This window comes from Rattus norvegicus, chromosome 11 (genome assembly GCF_021556685.1).
Source record: "Rattus norvegicus strain SHRSP/BbbUtx chromosome 11, alternate assembly SHRSP_T2T, whole genome shotgun sequence".
Lineage (NCBI taxonomy): Eukaryota > Metazoa > Chordata > Mammalia > Rodentia > Muridae > Rattus > Rattus norvegicus.
The window spans coordinates 93,656,962-93,674,414 of NC_141544.1; the positions used below are offsets into that span (position 1 = coordinate 93,656,962).

Sequence of the window (17,453 nt, forward strand, 5' to 3'; positions counted from 1 at the left end):
CGTCTGGATAGCATGTGCTACATGGAGCATGTGAGGGGGGAAGAGCCAGGGGGCCAAACGGATAGAAGCTGTGGACCACAGAATCGCATTCCCGAGCATCGCAGCTGCTGTGCCTATTCGATACAGGCGAAGTGATGCTGACTGTGTCCATGGCGACAAAGGCTGAATTTACATTTTAATGTAAGGATATGGAAAATTCGCAAGCAACATCAGAGTTCTTTTTTTAATGAGCTAGTAGATATAGAACTGTCAATAGTGCAGCAGCCAGCAAAGAATTCAATAGAAGAGTTAACATTCAGCCAAAGGGACCATGCAGGATACAGACTAGAGAGGCACAAAGACCCCCAAATGCAAGATGTTAAGGTGATTGACATCTGTCACCTCATTGATCCGTAGGACTGACTCAGCTCCTGTAGGTCTGGTCTCCTGCAGCCTCCGGGGTGCATGGGTGTGACTATGGAGGCACTTGGAGGGTCCTTGACCAAGAAAGGCACCAGATCCTCCCCCTCACCCCAGAAGGCTGGCTCAGACCCAGAAGCTCCTCCGAGTCTCTCGGTTCTGCGAGGCGCATCGGTGCCCTCTAGTGGGAGGATTTTAACTTCTCTGAAATTCTGCTGCAGAGGGATTCTGACCCTGCTGGAGACTCTCTGGGTGGTCCTCAAGCAGGGATGTGGAGCCCAGGGCTCATCCAGGCAGGAGCAGACTTGCTGAAGTCCAGCTTGGGTCAGACACAGCTGTGCGCTCCGCTCGGAGCTCGCCTCTGTCCTCTCCTCCGTGTTGTCCCTCTGTCTTCTTAGTCCTCTTCTTCCACACAGCCTGCTGCTCCCTCTGGCACACTCCTGGGGGTGTGCAGGGGCACAAAATTTCTAAGCCATGCCAACAGCAGCTTCACTTACTGGAAATCTTCTACTTCTAAGAAATGCGGAGCCCACAAAGATTTGTGAGGAAATGGTGGAAGGCGGGCTGTGGAGGGGACTGTAGTTAGTATTTAAAATTGGTCCTAAGACTCGGATAGTTTCTGGACCAGGAGGATGGAACTTGTGAGTCTGTGTAGATACGTGCATGGGTTCCTCCCAGACTCTGGAAAGCTAGTACCCAAAACCCACTTCGAAATCATCAGTCTCCATGGGCCCCTCAAGATCCTGGAGCACAAGACAAAGGGAAGGAGAAGCAAAGAAAAAGAAAAAGGAAAATTATGTTCTTAAAAGTACACACACACACACACACACACACACACACACATACATATATATATATATAGAGAGAGAGAGGGGGGCGGGGCATATCTTGAAACACGTATAGCTGAGTGAGTGGTTTACTCTGCAAGTCACCAGCACTGAAAATAAACCAAAGCCCCCCACAGATTACACTTACTAGAGATTAAATTCCCCTAATTAAACAAGAGAAGGCTGGAGCTACAGTCATGGATCTGCTGTCAAGAGCAGGGTCTGCTCTTACACAGGATCAGAGCTGATTTTAGGGGCTGAGCCTTCTCCAGCCTCAACCGTTCACTTTCAATACCAATGAGTTCTTTAAGCCTCATCATGGTACAGTTCTGTGGGGGCCACAGCCTTGTTTAACTGGTCTTCCACAACTCTGTTTCCTTCCTCCCTGTCAAGCAGACAAGAGTAGTTCTTGCTGGGGTGCTAGTGGTATAATCCTTTAATCACTGAGGAAACAGAGATTGGCGAGTCTCTTTGAGTTCCAGGCAAGCCTGGTTTGCAGAATTTCAGGACAGCTACACAGAGAAACACTGTCTCAAAAAACAAACAAAAAGACATAATTCTTAAAACATGACTCAAAAACTGGAGGTTTTCTTTAGAGATAAAGGTTATACAAAGCTCTGGGTTACATGCCCCCCCCAAACCATAAATCAAATTTTAAAGATATAAATGTACTTGAAGGTGTTCAATGGCTTCTTGTTCTCAGAATAGTTCTACCTTTCTTCTCTGTCCTGTTCCCCATCTAACAGCTGCCACAATGACTTTCTTACACACACACATGCATACACAGCATGCATGCTTGCATGCATGCACACATGCACACACATTCACATACACACACTCATGCACACAAACACATGAGTGCGCACACACAAGCACATGCACAGGCATGTTCAAACACATACACACTCACACACATACACACACACACCCTACTCCCTCTGGATTGCCATTGCCCTGCTGCAGGCCATAGCTTAGGTTTTTCTCCTCCAGGAGGCTGGCCCTGCTGGCCCAGCCCAGCTAGACTCTGGTCTCTGCCTGCTTCTCCTAGTTACCATTTTTTTATTATGATCTTTAAATATTTATTTAATCTTATTTATGTTTCAGAAAGTGGATTTTTTTATTAATCTTATTTTATTTGAGATGGTCTGTCACTCTGTAATCTAACCTTAAACTCTTGATCCTCCTGCCTCAGCTTCCTGAGTATTGGGAACATTGATCTGACTACCAAATCCAGTATTTTCTGTCTTTCAGATTCCTGTCAATGTGTAAACCCATCGTTCACATCCCTTGTCTCAGTACAGCTGAGCTTTAAAATAATGTTGAATAATGATGATGATGGCAAGCATTCCTTCCTGGTAACTGATGTCTCTAGAAATAATCTGAGAGCTTCGTGGCTTTAACAAGAGTTGCTGTTAATGTTAGCATCAGGCACATCTGTGGACAGCTAGAAGTAACTTTACAACAATCTTGCATCTTTATGGTCAGCTCTCCGGGACTCAGCAACAGACATGTCATCTCTAAGGTGTCCTGTGTCCGTCCCTTTGCACATGTGCCACTGCATGTCCCAATGTACACGTGTCATAGCCAAAATAAAAGATTCAACCTCCCTGCCGCCCTCTCTCTTTCCCTCCACCCTCTTCCAGAGGCTGCCTCTGTCCCCCTCCCAACAAACCTCCCATGTGAGTGAGACCTGTTGCATGATGTGACTTGTTCAGGACCACGCTGCCCCCATTTCTAACATTGATGCCGTGAGACACTGCAGTCCCACCGTGTAGGGATAGAGGGGCATGGAACCCACCACCACATGGAGTGACCACCACAATGTGGGTTACACCCACAGGCCTGACATCACCCTGACAAGCCCATCTGTTACATGGGCTCACTTACCGGTCATCAGATTGCTCCCCTCCATCCAAACACCAATGAGTTGGTAAGCGTCCCACCCTAGTCGGCACACCGGGTCCTTGGTCCCAAAAGAGAGCTGGCTACCCTCTAGTGGTTCCAGGGATGGAGTTATCCATGGTCTTTATGACTGGCTTTCTCCCTGATTCCTCATTCTAGGACGCTTTCCCTTGGGTGAGATGTTTCTCTCTTCCCTGAAATAGTTCCTTTCTCGCTGCTGCAAACCCCCTCAGGCCTGGGTGAACCATTCTCCTTGTCACCAGTCTGGTGCTGGTCCAAGCTCAGCCCCCTCCCTAGCCCCGCCCAGGTCACCTTATGATGACCTGGTGATCTGGCCCATCTGTCATTTCTAGCTACTGCACTTGTCCTTGGGACGCTGGGACAGTCAAACTGCTAGCTTCTACTCACCTAACAGGTGCCTCGTCTTCACCCATATCTCCAGGCTCCTTACTGGAATGTCTCCTCCAACCTCTAAAACTAGCATCTGACTTAAAGGCTTCCAAACGTATCCACCGTTGCAATCAAGTCTGGCCCCGTTACTCGTTAGATAATGACTCCAAATGGCTGCTGAGCGGCACTTCTGATCCTAGCATTTTAAAGCGATCTGGACTGTTCTATCTCAGGGATTCCAGGAGTGGAAAGAGGTTCTCTATATCCAGGCATTTTCTTGGCTCCAAACCCTCTCTTTGCTGCTCCTGTTCTCCATCTCAACTCCTATTAGCTATGAAATCTCAATGAGAAGAAATTCCTACTACTCTTGATCCAGCTGATGACCCTCCCTCTTACCATCCCTGACCTGTGTCCTCAATCGTTTCTGTTTCCCCAGCCTCCTTAGCTGCTTCTTCTCACCAGGCTTCTCCAGAGCCTCCTTATTCAGTTTCCCCAGAACCCTCCTATCCTTTGACAGCTATAGACCTCTCTAGCTTACACCGGCACCTACTTTCATCCCACCAATCACTCACTCTCTATCTACAGCCACATACACACCCCAACTTTCTCCCCTACTGAGCCTAACCCAGCTCTGGTCCTTTCTTCAAGGGATGTGTCTGGGGCAGATGATCTGATTAGAATACATTTCTCAAATAGAAAATAGACTTGGATCTTCTACCTCTAACACCTCTACCTTTGTGGAAGAATTTCAATATATCACTCAATCTTATAGTTTGACGTTCTGTGATGTTCATATGATTCTCAGTAATAATTTACTCTCTGAGGAGCACAGGCAAGTTTGGAAACAAGCTAGAATACATGCAGAAGTAGTTCATCAAACCAACACATCATACCCAATTGGTCCTGAGGTGGTGCCTGGCCAGGATCCTCAATTGAATTCTAATACCCCAGATAGTATTTTAGCTAGAGACCAATTCATAACTGCCTTCTGGCTGCTCTCAGTAAATTTTAAAAAGCTCCAAGAGGTCATCCAGGATAAACAGGAAAACCAGCCTTACACCAGGCCCCTGTTTTAAATGTGGTCAAAGGGTCACTGGTCAAGAGCCTGACCTAACCCCCACAAGCCACCAAGGCCATGCACAAAGTCACAGCAGGAGGGACACTGGGCTGTTGATTGCCCTCATGCCGCTGATGACAGAGAGACATCACTCCCAGGTCACCCTCCAGATGTTCTAGGTTTGGCCATGGATGACTGAAGAGGGCTGAGCTCCCTTGACCCGACTATCATAAACATCATGGAGCCTAGGTGGTCATTATGGTATCTTGGTGACCCATCTCCTTCCTCTTGGACACTGGGGATACTTACTCAGTCCTGACAGAGTTTTTGGGACCCACCTGTCCTTCTCATTTCCCTATTGTTGAGGTAGGGAGACAGCCTTACCAAACCCACCAGACCCTACCACTTAGTTGCATTTTTAGGGATGTTCTTCTCACCCATTATTTTTTGGTAATGTTAATGTGTCCTGTTCCCTTATTAGGAAGGGACCTTTTAGCTAAAGTGGGAGCCTTTTGCTCCCCGCATTTGCTTAAATCCAAAATCTCCAGCAGTCCCTCTCCTCTTCCTTCTAGCCACCCAACCTACTCACTCTAATATGTAATTTCCTTTGTCAGCCCTCCAGAGCCTCAGAGGACTTAAGCCTAACATATCTCTGAACTCCCAAGGGAAAAAAAAACTTCTCTGTCCTACCTCTTCCTCCTTTAACACCCCTATGCTAGCAGTTAAAGAAACCTAATGGAAGCTATCGCCTAACTAGGCATTAATTCTGCAATGGTCCCTCTCTATCCTGCTGTGGCTTATACACTTCTTTCCACAATTCCCTCAGGACCCTCTCATTTCTCGATCCTAGATCTCAAATTCCTAGATTCTCCATCCCTCTAGATGCCCAGTCACAGAACATCTTTGCCTTTACCTGGACTGACCCTGACACCCACTTTTCACCTGGACTGTTCTATCTCAGGGATTCCAGGACAGCCCACACCTATTTGGCTAGTCCCTGGCTTCCACTTACTTTCTTTGACTCTCCCTAAATCTAAGATTGTCCACTATGTAGATGATATATTCTCTGTAGCCCTCTCTAGAAATTAGCCAAGCTGACACCTCTGCTCTTCTAAATTTCCTGTCCAGTTGAGGCTACAGGGTCTCACCTTCTAAAGTCCAACTCTCCACTTCTCAGGTCACCTGTTTGGAACTTACATTTACCCAAACCCACAAGGCTACTACCTTAGATAGAAAGAATCTAATTCAGTCTCGAACAGTTCCCTCAACCAAATACTAACCATTTTCTATCTCCTTCCTGCACTGAAACCTTAGACAAACTACTACCTCATCCTTCACACATGTGGGAAGGCCTCAGGCAGTTGATACCAGGTATACATATGGCAGCTCCTTTCTACATGAAGGATCCAGAAGAGCTGGCTATGCTATAGTGTGAGACACAGAGGTGGTTGAGGCACAGATCCTCCCTGCCCACATCACTAACCAACAGACTGAACTAATAGCTCTTGCCTGTGCCTTTCAACTGGCACAGGGACAATCCTTCAACATGTATACAGACTCCAAATATGCTTTCCATAGCCTCCTGTCCCACACTGCTATCTGGAAAGAGCTTGGGTTACGTATGACGAAAGGAGGATCGGTAACTAATACAAACCAAATTATGGCCATGCTAAAGGCCTCCCACCTCCCCACAGCTATTGAAATTGTCCACTGCAGGTCCCACCAGACAGATGACTCTATTGTTTCCAAGGGAAACAACCGAGCCAATGAGTCAGCTAGAGCTGTGGCTCTTAGAGGTCTAGACTCGTCTTCACCCACTACAAGACATTCTTACACTACAACCGCCATCCCCTCTTACACCCTGATACTCGTCAAACTCTGTCCTATCTTCCACCAGCTCTTTTATCCTAACAGCCAAGCATTGTCTTATTTTGTTGAAACCCATCTACAGCCTACTCCTGAGGAGTTACATTTCTTAAAAATCTATCACTGCCTCTTACAAAATCAGTCAGATGGCAGACTCCAACTCCAGGCATTATAGCACCCCTTTACATACCTACCAGGCTAGAGGTTCCCTTCCTGGAACAGACTAGCAACTTGACTCTTTCCACATGCCCACTGTCAGATGTGCCACGTATCTCTTGATCTTGGTGGCCACTTCTGAGGGTGGCTGGAGGCATACCTTACCACCAACAAAAGGGTTCAGACAGTCTCTCATCAACTCCTTCCAGAAATCATCCCCTAATTTGGAGTTCAGCCTCCCCCTAGTCAGACAATGTTCTCAAACTTACCTCCCAAGTTTCTCAAACTCTATCAAGCCCTCGACATCCCCTGGCATTTTCATATTCCCTATCACCCCCAGTCTTCAGGAAAGGTAGAAAGAAATAACCACTCCCTGAAAACCACTCTTGTCAAACTGTCACAGGAACTTCATCTTGATTGGGTAAAACTCCTAACCCTGGCTCTTTTTAGGTTACAAGCTCTCCCAAGCAACCTCTTTTCAACTTACCTTTAGAGCTCATATATGGATGTCCTATTCTAAATTCTGGTCTTTCATCCAAATGATCCCTCTCTCTGTTTACCTACTTATCCCATTACTCTGTAACCTCTGCTCTTTCTTTTTTCTTTTCTTTTCTTCCTCCACTCTTTCCTATGGAACTTTGCTGCACACTGTCTACCGTGGCCACACACTGCCCCCAAGGCACTCCCTGTCAACATTGGAGACCAGGTTCTTCTCTCCCCTCCAGACCATCATCATCACTCTCTCTCCTAAATGGCAAGGCCACTTCAAAGTAATTCATGTGACTCCCAGAGCTGCCAAATTTGAGGGTTTTTCTCACTAGGTCCACCTGTCTCAACTCAAACCTTTCACCCCTCCACCTCAAAATGACTCTTCTTCCTATACCCCAAAAGAATCCTACTCCCTTAAACTCCAGAGATGTCAGGACCACCCACCTTGTCCCCAATCCCAGAAAAATGAGATTCTACTTTGGAGTTGCACTAGACCCCACTGGATTAGATATGGGCTTCTCATCCTCCCCCTGCTGTTTGTTTCCATCCAGGTTAGCCCTTACATCTGGAGATTCAAGGTTCAAGAAATCCCCACTGATAACAAACAGTCTCTCAAAATAGTGTCAGGAAACTGATCCATAGCCACATGTCAGGTGTCTTAGGGTTATACTGCTGTGAACAGACATCATGACCAAGGCAACTCTTTTTTTTATCCCAGCTCCAAGCAGCACTGAAACAAGTTTATTTTTCCATAATCTGTTTTTATACCCTTCTAAGTACATACAAAGAATAGGATTAGTTCTTGGTCAAAAACAAAAGAGACATAAACAAAGTAATCAAGGAACAAACTAGGCATAAACAAAGGTCCTGTGGTCATTCCATTCAGAAACTAATCAAGATGATCAAGATACAGGGAATATATTCCTCAGCTATATTTTTCTTGAGCTTACTTCCTTGTCCTGTCCCAATGTCAAATGTTCTTGCCAGTTTCCTTATAGTTACCCTAAGGACTCCCTACATCGCCACCTTTTTTATTTCATAAACAAGACTGCACCTGTCTTAGGTTGCCCTGACAAAAAATGTCTTTTTTTACCTGTCATTGAAAATGCATTATCCAAGGCATGCATTTCTGTCTTAGGTTAGTAAGGCTCTGCAGAATCTCCCTAGTCACTGACTGCCAGCTTGTTAAACTAGTGGGGATTCATTTTAAGTTTCAAGACATGTATTTTGGCCACGGACATGATGATGTTGTTAAAGACAAGTTTTATCAAAATGGGCAGGAATAAAAGTATTCCCAGGACAAGAAGGGCCAACATAGTAAAACTATATGTCATTTTCAAAGCTTGACCAAGATAGAAATAATGATCTTAAATCATATTATTCAGCAGAGTAGCATTCTTTAAATTCATAATCTTGGTATGCAAAGTTAAAATATCCAGAGAGGTGTTAGAGTCATGCCAAATACCCTGCCCATGTCTTTGAATTTTCTCCCAATTATAGTGACTGTCATTGTAAATTTTAGAAGTGCACAAATTCATTATTATTTAGTGTGACACTCAAGATGGCTTCTCATTCTTAAATTCCGAACCTCCTCTCCAATAATTTGAGTAGTATTATAAAGAGTATCAACTTGTTGTTCCAAACTCCTATCTAAATTTTCTTGAATACTTAAAGCAATAGTAACATTTTCTGAAAAATAATTAACAAAAGTGACTATCCTAGCTTTCTGTGTCAAAGCAATTGCAGAAGCTATGGCACTAGTTATCAATATAATCAAAGCTATTATACCAGCAATAATCAAACTCACTACTCTCTTGCTTCTGCTTAAGGCTTGAGTCATTTCTTCCAATATTTGTAAGATTCTTTTTCAGAATACCAAGGTCCTGTCAAACTCACAGGCAATAAAACATAATTTGATTGATAGGCCACCATAACAGACATGTGAGATTTCAATACACTAACACAATTAGAAAGTGTACAATCAATAAAACTCACATTAAATACTACAGAAGAAACAAAAGTAATTTTAACATGACCAATCAATAAAAGATTAGGAGCCTTAACACATGTACAACACTAAAATCCAGATCCTGTCCCTATTTCGTCCACTATAAATGTAGTAACTTCATAGAAAGCTGTAGCTAACTTCCAAATATGCCATTGGAAATTGCCTGAATCAGATTTCCAAAGATCTACAGACATATCCATTGTCCAATGTTTGATTGAACCAGCCCAATCAATAATTGCATATTATTGGAAACATTGATTTATAACATTAATTATAACATTATTTTTGTTATATTTTGTTAAATGCCAGATCTACCTTCTTTGTTGGGTCAGATTCAGAAGGTCATATTTCACGAGAATAGGTCAGATTGCCTCATAATATTTAGGCATGCCCATCTTTATGCTTTGAGTTACAGTTTGTGAAACATTTTTCTTCCAAATTTGAGCAAACACAACAATATACATATCATTCATACTATTTTTCACAAAGCAAACAGAAATCCCATCACCAAATGCCTTGAAAGCCATGATCTTATTATAAGTTGGCTCCCTTGTCTAAGTACAACCAAGAAGTTGAAGATTATTATTGGTCACAATAATCTCCAGTCTAGGCCACACTGACAGATATATCAGTAGTGGGTCAGGAACATAGGCCCAGTAGATAGCACTGTGTACCAGAACCACCACCACCACCACCACCACCACCACCACCATCATCATCATCATCAGTGAGGGAATCAGTAGGAATGTGGGATTGTTCCATTGTTGCACCAGCCTTTCTGGCAGCCACCGAGCTCCTTCAGCATTCACTGGGTCATATTTTCTTTATTTTCCTTTGTGTGCACTTCAAATTCTGAGGTATCCTTCACAAAGCCCCTTGCACTCAAGCCCCAATGTTGTGACATCACGTGACCAAGCCTACTCAGTCATTCAACAGGGAGGGAGTGAGGAGGAAGGGAAAAAGACAATTAGACAACACTATAGCATGACTCCAGCCAGCACTGAAGCCCAAGGCAACTTTTATAAGAGCAACATTTAATTGGGCCTGCTTACAGGTCCATTATCATCAAGGCAGGAACATGGCAGCATCTAGGCAGGCATGATGCAGGTTGAGCTGAAAGTCCTACATCTTCATTTGAAGGCTGCTAGTAGAATACTGGTTTCCAGGCAGCTAGGATAAGGGTCTTAAAGCCCACACCCACAGTGACACACCTACTCCAAGAGGGCCACACCCTCTAATAGTGCCACTCCCTGGGCTGAGCATATATAAACAATAATACCAGGAGCCAATCCAAATTGCTGTCATCCCTACATCTACCACCCCATCCAAATATTACAACCTCTTTTTCTGCTTCCTCTTTGACCAGACAAAAGATGATTATAAAAAATGGCCTGACAAATATAGGGCTGCCCATATTTGTCTTGCCAGATATATATGTTAGGATCACAGACCAATCACCTCTTCTTTTTTTTCTTTTTTTTTTTTTTTTTTTTGGTTCTTTTTTTTTTTTTCGGAGCTGGGGACTGAACCCAGGGCCTTGCGCTTCCTAGGCAAGTGCTCTACCACTGAGCTAAATCCCCAACCCCCAATCACCTCTTCTATCAATGATGCAAGACACTTTTCTTCTATATTCAAGACCTATGGAATCACAGGTATGAAACAGGAGTTGTTGGTAAGCTCTACCATAAAAACCAATCTGGGTCCCCAAAAAGTATTATTCACATCCAGAGAAAATATGTCTCAATTGTCCAACCTCTAAATATAGGAAAAACAGAAGTAATCAAACACTCCTCCCAAGGTCCTTACTTCCTTGACACCCTCCACCCCTCATAAATGACACTAACCTGTCACATTTCATCTTCTGCTTCAGAACCTGACCTCAGCCTACCAGCTCCTTAATGTCACCCAACCTGGCTGCTTTAAAGGTTGCTGGCTATGTGTATTCCCTGGAACTAATTCACAATTACCACTTACAGTGATTCTGCCAAGTAACCTCACTTCATCTTTCATTAGCTGCCCGACTCTAGTGTTGCCATGGCTCTCATACCTTTTCTCTATCCCTCTTCTTGGTACAGCAAAGTGTTTTAGACATCCAAGACACTTTCTAAAGAATGCTAAGTTCCCTAGACTGCAACAGAACCACAACCTTGATACCTCATCTCTACCACAGTGCCCTACAGTCTAAAACATGTCAAATCTCTTTAGTACTGCCGATGGTCAAGAGTTTGGATGTTGGTGTTTCCCTTTCCCTAAATTAGGAGTAATCCATGGAGAAGAGCCTCTACTAATCCCAATTGTAGACTCAATATCTGCCAGACATAACAGGAGGACAGTTCAGATCATGCCACTCCTGGATGCTGTGGGAATAACTCTTTCCTATTGCCCTTCCTAAAAGAACACATAAACCTGATATCCCAGGTATGGGCTGAAAATAATCCTCTAGGTCTGGCCTCTCACTTGCCTCCTGTTTTGGTAAGTCTGAAAGTTACTACTAAGCCCTATCAGGGTGAGGCCCTTCAAGGTAGATATCAGACCCCACATTAATAACCTTCATGGTCATAGGATCCTGATTCCCTGTCATTCTTCCTGGGACACCCTACTGTCAATTAAAAACCCTAGAGGACAAAATTATAGATCAGTGCAAGACCTAAGAGAGGTAAATAAAATGGTGGAAGATATCCACCCAACAGTTTCAAACCTACATACACTCTTGAGATCCCTACCACCCGACAGACAGTCTTGGACTTGAAAGATGCTTTCTTTAGCATTTCCCTAGATAAGAACAGCTAGACACTTTTTGTGTTTGAATGGCAAGACCTAGAGGATGGTTTCAGCAAACAGCTGATTTGGACAAGACTGCCACATGGATTTAAAAACTCACTCACCAATTTTATAAGGCTCTCCACACTCCTATATGAGTATAGGCAAACTATGCCATGTACTGTGGCATACTAAGTATGTTTCTTTGCTCCAGTATGGGAATGATTTGCTTTTGGCCAACACTGATGTTGATCTGGTTGTATGGAAGCAACCAGATTTCTTCTAGAAACATTGCAAAGACTGGGCTATAGGGTCTTAGCCAAGAAAGCTCAGATCTGTGTATCTGAAGTGACCTTCTTTGGTTTCTAGCTCAAGAGCATCAAAGAAGTCTTTCTTAAGCCCATAAAGAAACCATCCTAGCCATCCCAACACCTAAGACCAGGCACCAAGTATGAGAATTCCTGGAGTCAGCTGGGTTTTGTAGGCTCTGGATACCAGGTTTTGCTGAGATAGCAAGCCCACTCTATGGGGCCACTAGGGGGCAGGAAGAAACTTTCATATGGACAAAAGAAAATAAAGCTTTCCAAGAACTGAAATTGGCAGATCTCCCCAGCTCTGGGTCTGCCTGATGTGACTAAGCCCTTTCATTTGTTTGTGGGTGAAAGTCAAGGCATTTCCAAGGGGTACTCACAAAAAACCTGGGCCCCTGGCAATGACCAGTAACTTACCTATCTAAGAAATTGGACCTAGTAGCAATAGGATGTGCAAACTTCTTGAGGATTATAGCAGCCACTGCCCTGCTAACTAAAGATGCAGACAAATTAACTTTGGGACATCTCTAACTATAATGTCATAGAGGAAGTTCTCAAGGGCCCCCCAACTACTGGATTTCAAATGCCTGGCTATGTCTCTATCAATCTCATTGTTTAACCATACCCAAGTATCATTTGCCCTTAGTACTTCACTGAACTCTGCCACCCTGCTATCTAGTCTGAACTTGGGAAAACCACCAAGCCATGACTGCTTGGAAACCCTGCAACATGTACATGGAACTCAGCCAGACCTGACTGACAGGCCCTGGCCCTATGCAGATTTCACCATATACGCTGATAGAATCAGATATACGGAAGATGGCACCAATTATGAAGGGCCAGTAGTGGTGGATTTGGACAAGACAGTATGGGTGTCTCCCCTCTCAAGTGGAACATCAGCCCAAAGGGCAGAATTAATAGCCCTCATTGAGGTTCTTAAATTGGGCAAGGACAAGGTAGTTAATATCTACACTGACAGTTGATATGCTTTTGCCCCTGCACATGTTCACAGGGTAATATTCAATGAGAGGGGACTATTGACTGTAGAATGAAAGACAATTAAAAACAAACAGGAGATCCTAGATCTCCTAGATGCTCTATGGCTCCCAAAGAAATTGGCTATCATACATTGTCCCAGACATCTTCCCAGACCCGATCCTACCTAAGAATACAACCTACTCTAAAGAAGATGACCAGGCTCATCAGCTCCTACTTAATACCTACACAAAAGACAGATGATGACATACAACAGATGGAAGAAAGATTCTACCAAAAACTTTGAGCAGAACTTTGGTTTAGGATCTCCATGCCAGCATGCATGCATCTGGGAGTAAATAAGATGAAAGAATTAATATCTAAAACATTCTCTATCCCGGGGTTGACCAAGGAATTGTAGGGCATTGTTACTAGACGACACTCTTGCCAATTGACAAGCCCAACTCATGCTAAAAAAGAAGGAGGACCCTTCATCAGCAGTCTCCTGGAAAATAGACTTCACTGAGATAAAAACAGAAAAAGTTGGTTACAAATATCTTTTAGTATTTATAGATTCCCTCTCAGGAGACTGAGGCATTTACAGCTAAGAAGGAAACTGTTCAAACTGTAAGTAAAAAAACTCATGGAGGGAATAATACCTCCATTTGAAACTGCTGTGGCCTTGGGGTCTAACAACAGACCAGCCTTCATCTCTCTGGTTAATAAAACTTTAGCAAAAACATGGGAATAAATTGTAAACTTCATTGTACATTCCATCCCCAAAGTTCAGGCCAGGTAGAAAGGATGAACTGGACCCTTAAAGAGACCTTAACTAAATTAACCTAAGAGACTGGCAATAACTGAGTGTCTCTCCTTCCCTTCATTCTCCTCAGTGTTAGGAACACTCCTTATATAGATGGAATAACTCCTTATGAGATAATGTTTGGGAGGCCCCCTCCAATCCTTCCTTATATAAAGACAGATTTGCTAGCTTAGATTTCTAATCATGATATCCTTTGTCAATCCAGGCACTCCAGTGAATCCAGACTGGTCTGCATGCCTATGTTCAACACCTACATAAACAAGGCTCACCAATCACCCCCTCATTGGTTCCAGACTAGAGATTTAGTTCTGACTAAGAAACACCATAAAGAATCCTTGGTCCCTCACTGGAAGGAACCCTACACTGAGACACTGACAACCACCACAGCAGTCAAGGTCGATAGGATCCATACCTGGATCTACCATTCCCATCTGAAGTCTGCCTCTCAGAAACATGAGAACTCTACCCAACAATGGACTGTCCAGTCTTGTCCACAGGACCCACTGAAGTTAAGGATAGTAGCCAAAAGAGCATGACAAAGTTCAAAATGATTAAGGACAGCAAGTTACACTCAGAGGGCCACCAAAGAGAAGACTTGTAAGAGATTGACCACTGTTTTATACTTATGATAACTCCTTGTTCGTGCTTGCTTCGGCAGCACATATACTAAAATTGGAACGATAACTCCTTGTTCAACACTAGAACTGATGAGACCTAATAACTATAAGCCAAAAAAACTTGACCTTGGAAGCTGTCTGATACTAAAACTGGTAGAGTTGTAAGTGATCCATACCCTGATGATTACTCTAGCCTCCAAAAATTGTTATAGACCTTCGTAACCTACGGCCAGAACTTGACAACAAGCCTCAAAATGCTCATGCTTACCAGCCTTCATTTTTATACTTTCAGGACTGGGCTACACATGCCTGGACATAAACGTACTAGGTTCAGGACTAACAGTGCAACAAAAGAACTGTTCTTAGGACAAGATCAATTATATGCATGCCCAGCAGAAACAGGGTCCACATGCACTCACTTTTCTGCTGATTGCAAAAAATCTACAATGGTTTTGCCATCATTGGGTATGCAAAACATGGACCCCAGGATAGAAATGGACTGTGATCCTTATATGGATATAAGGCTCACTTCTAATTCAGATTGTAAGATTCCTAAGGCTTATAATCCCTTGGTGATAACTCTCAAATCTTGGGACCCTTCCCTCCTATGCTAACTAGTAGATTGGACACACCTGGAGATTCAGAACTTATGTGTCAGGGATAAACCCTGGAATGTTTTTTACAATCCAATAATTGGCAAAACCCAAGTTTCTATGCCTAATGGGGACCTCTGGCACAAACACCAAAACCCGGTTCTACAACAAAAGTACTGCAACTTCCCAGGACCCAGAGTTGAATATTCCCACCCCTCCCCCAGGCATTTCCTCAGACCAGGCCACCCTCTCAGGCTGTCCTCCCTCCTTCTGAGATCCCTGAGACCTTTACATGGGGGTCCCTTAGTCAACATCATAGAAACTACTTTCAGGTTTCTTCATGCTTCTAGACCAAATATGACTAATGATTGCTGGTTTTGTTTGGATCCAAGCCCCCTTATTATATAGGAATAGCTACTATTGACCCTTCCAACTCTTCAAATCAGTCTCTCTGGATGATACTGGCACCTGTCCTTGGGAGACTTCCATTTCCCTGGTAGACATGTGCAAGGAAATGGGACTTGTTTTAGGTCTCAAAAATATCCATTGACAACATCACTCTATTCAGGTGTATTTCATGCTCCTAACTTAAGCATGTGATAAAATTGTCCAATTCCCTTAGAAGGATAAAGACTAATCTTCTAGCAGTACCCAAAGGCACTTGATTTGCTTGTACCCCAGGCTTTTCCCCTTGTCTATCTATGGCTCATTTCACAAATAAACAAAAACCTGAATTACATGTGCTTGTTGGTGTGGTACCACAAACCAAATATTATGGAGGGACAGCAGGGTGGGGTCACATGGGTCTTTCTCCTAGCCCTTTCTCTAAGAGAGCTGCACCCTTTTTAATGCCAGTGTTGACTGGGGTGGGTATTGCAGGATCAGCAGGAATAGATACCGCTGTTCTAATTACAGGGAAACAGAATTTCCGAATGTTAAGTGAACAGGTAGATAAGGATCTGGCTCAGTTACATTCAGCCATCTCATTTTTAGAACAAGCAGGCTCCTTAGCTTAAGTAGTCATGAAAAATGGACAAGCATTAGACTTGCTGTTCCTCAAGGAAGGAGGGGCATGTACGGCCCTCGGGGAGCAGTGTTGTTTCTATGACAATCATTCTGGGGTAATTAGAAACATTTCGGCTGAAGTCAGAACCAGCTTCCTCAATAAGGAACAGAAGAGACAACAAAATATGAGTTGGTTTGAAAGATTATTCAACTGGTTCCCTTGGTTAACATTCCCAAGTACTGCCTAAATAGGCCTGTGTGTTCTACTGTTAATTCTAACCTGTGGGCCATGTCTGGTCAATGATCTCAAGTCCTTCAATTGGAAAAGGATTTCAAGTTAACCTCATAGTCTTAAAAACAGCAATGTACAATTTAGGTGCCAACAAGCTAGCTCAGTAGATGGTAAACCTAAGGATGCTATACAATGCTTTAATTGTTTTTTTATTTACTTACCTCAGAAGTGAAATAGGCCTGAAGACTATAGGTTTAGTAGCAAATTAATATAGGAAAAATAAAAAAAAAATACCAGGAATGAGAGGTTATTGGCACAACTAACAGAAATTAATGGAATAATCTTTATTCTATTGACTTCCTGATTATGCTGTCCTGTATCAGCAGTCTAGTCAGGAGTGAGTCATCCCCGAGAGAGCAGGGTGGGAGAAATAGAAGGACGAGAGCCACAGTGCGAAGGTCTTCACGAGCAATGATGGTGCACACGAAGTCCTGGGGAGCACTTGCATCCACTAAAATCCACTCCATTATAACAAGGATTCCTTACCCAGTGTTGTTAGAGTGTCTATGCCACAGATGAGTCTCAAGTGTGCTTTGTTTGCAACCCAGGTTTGCAGATCACTAAAAAATTAACACCAAGTCAAAAGTTCCTGATGTGTGAGTGTTGGCAGGGCAATTGTGAGGCTTGGCGCTTTCCTGTTGCACATAGATAAAGGAATTCGCAGCATGTCACCATCACCTCTGTGTTGGTGATGACCCAGCAAATGAAGAACTCTCTTTAATGTCTGCACAGGCAAAGTGTTCTGTCTACAGGCCACAGGGATAGCAGTGTCCCTCATCTTGGCCAAGATGAGTGGCTGCTGTGGGTTTAAGTTTGTTGCAGTGGTCTTGTTCTACTCTCTTATTTTCCACGTTGCATATCATATCCAACAACAGAACTGACCTGATCCAAAGCAAAAGAGTGTTTCCCTCAACCTCCTCCAAGGTTGCTCATCACTGCACTTCCTCAGGGTATTGACCGTCTCTCCCCACAATGAACATTAA

General features: G+C 43.6%; 1 long non-coding RNA gene across 1 annotated transcript in view; it reads right to left on the reverse strand.

Annotated features, from left to right (window-relative positions):
* Nucleotides 1-211: 211 nt before the first annotated feature.
* Nucleotides 212-17,453, reverse strand: part of LOC120095697 (uncharacterized) — a 59,337-nt gene continuing 42,095 nt past the window's right edge. The window contains exon 4 of the long non-coding RNA XR_015633674.1: nucleotides 212-1,142. This is a non-coding gene — a long non-coding RNA (uncharacterized LOC120095697). The remainder of the gene's footprint in view (nucleotides 1,143-17,453) is intronic.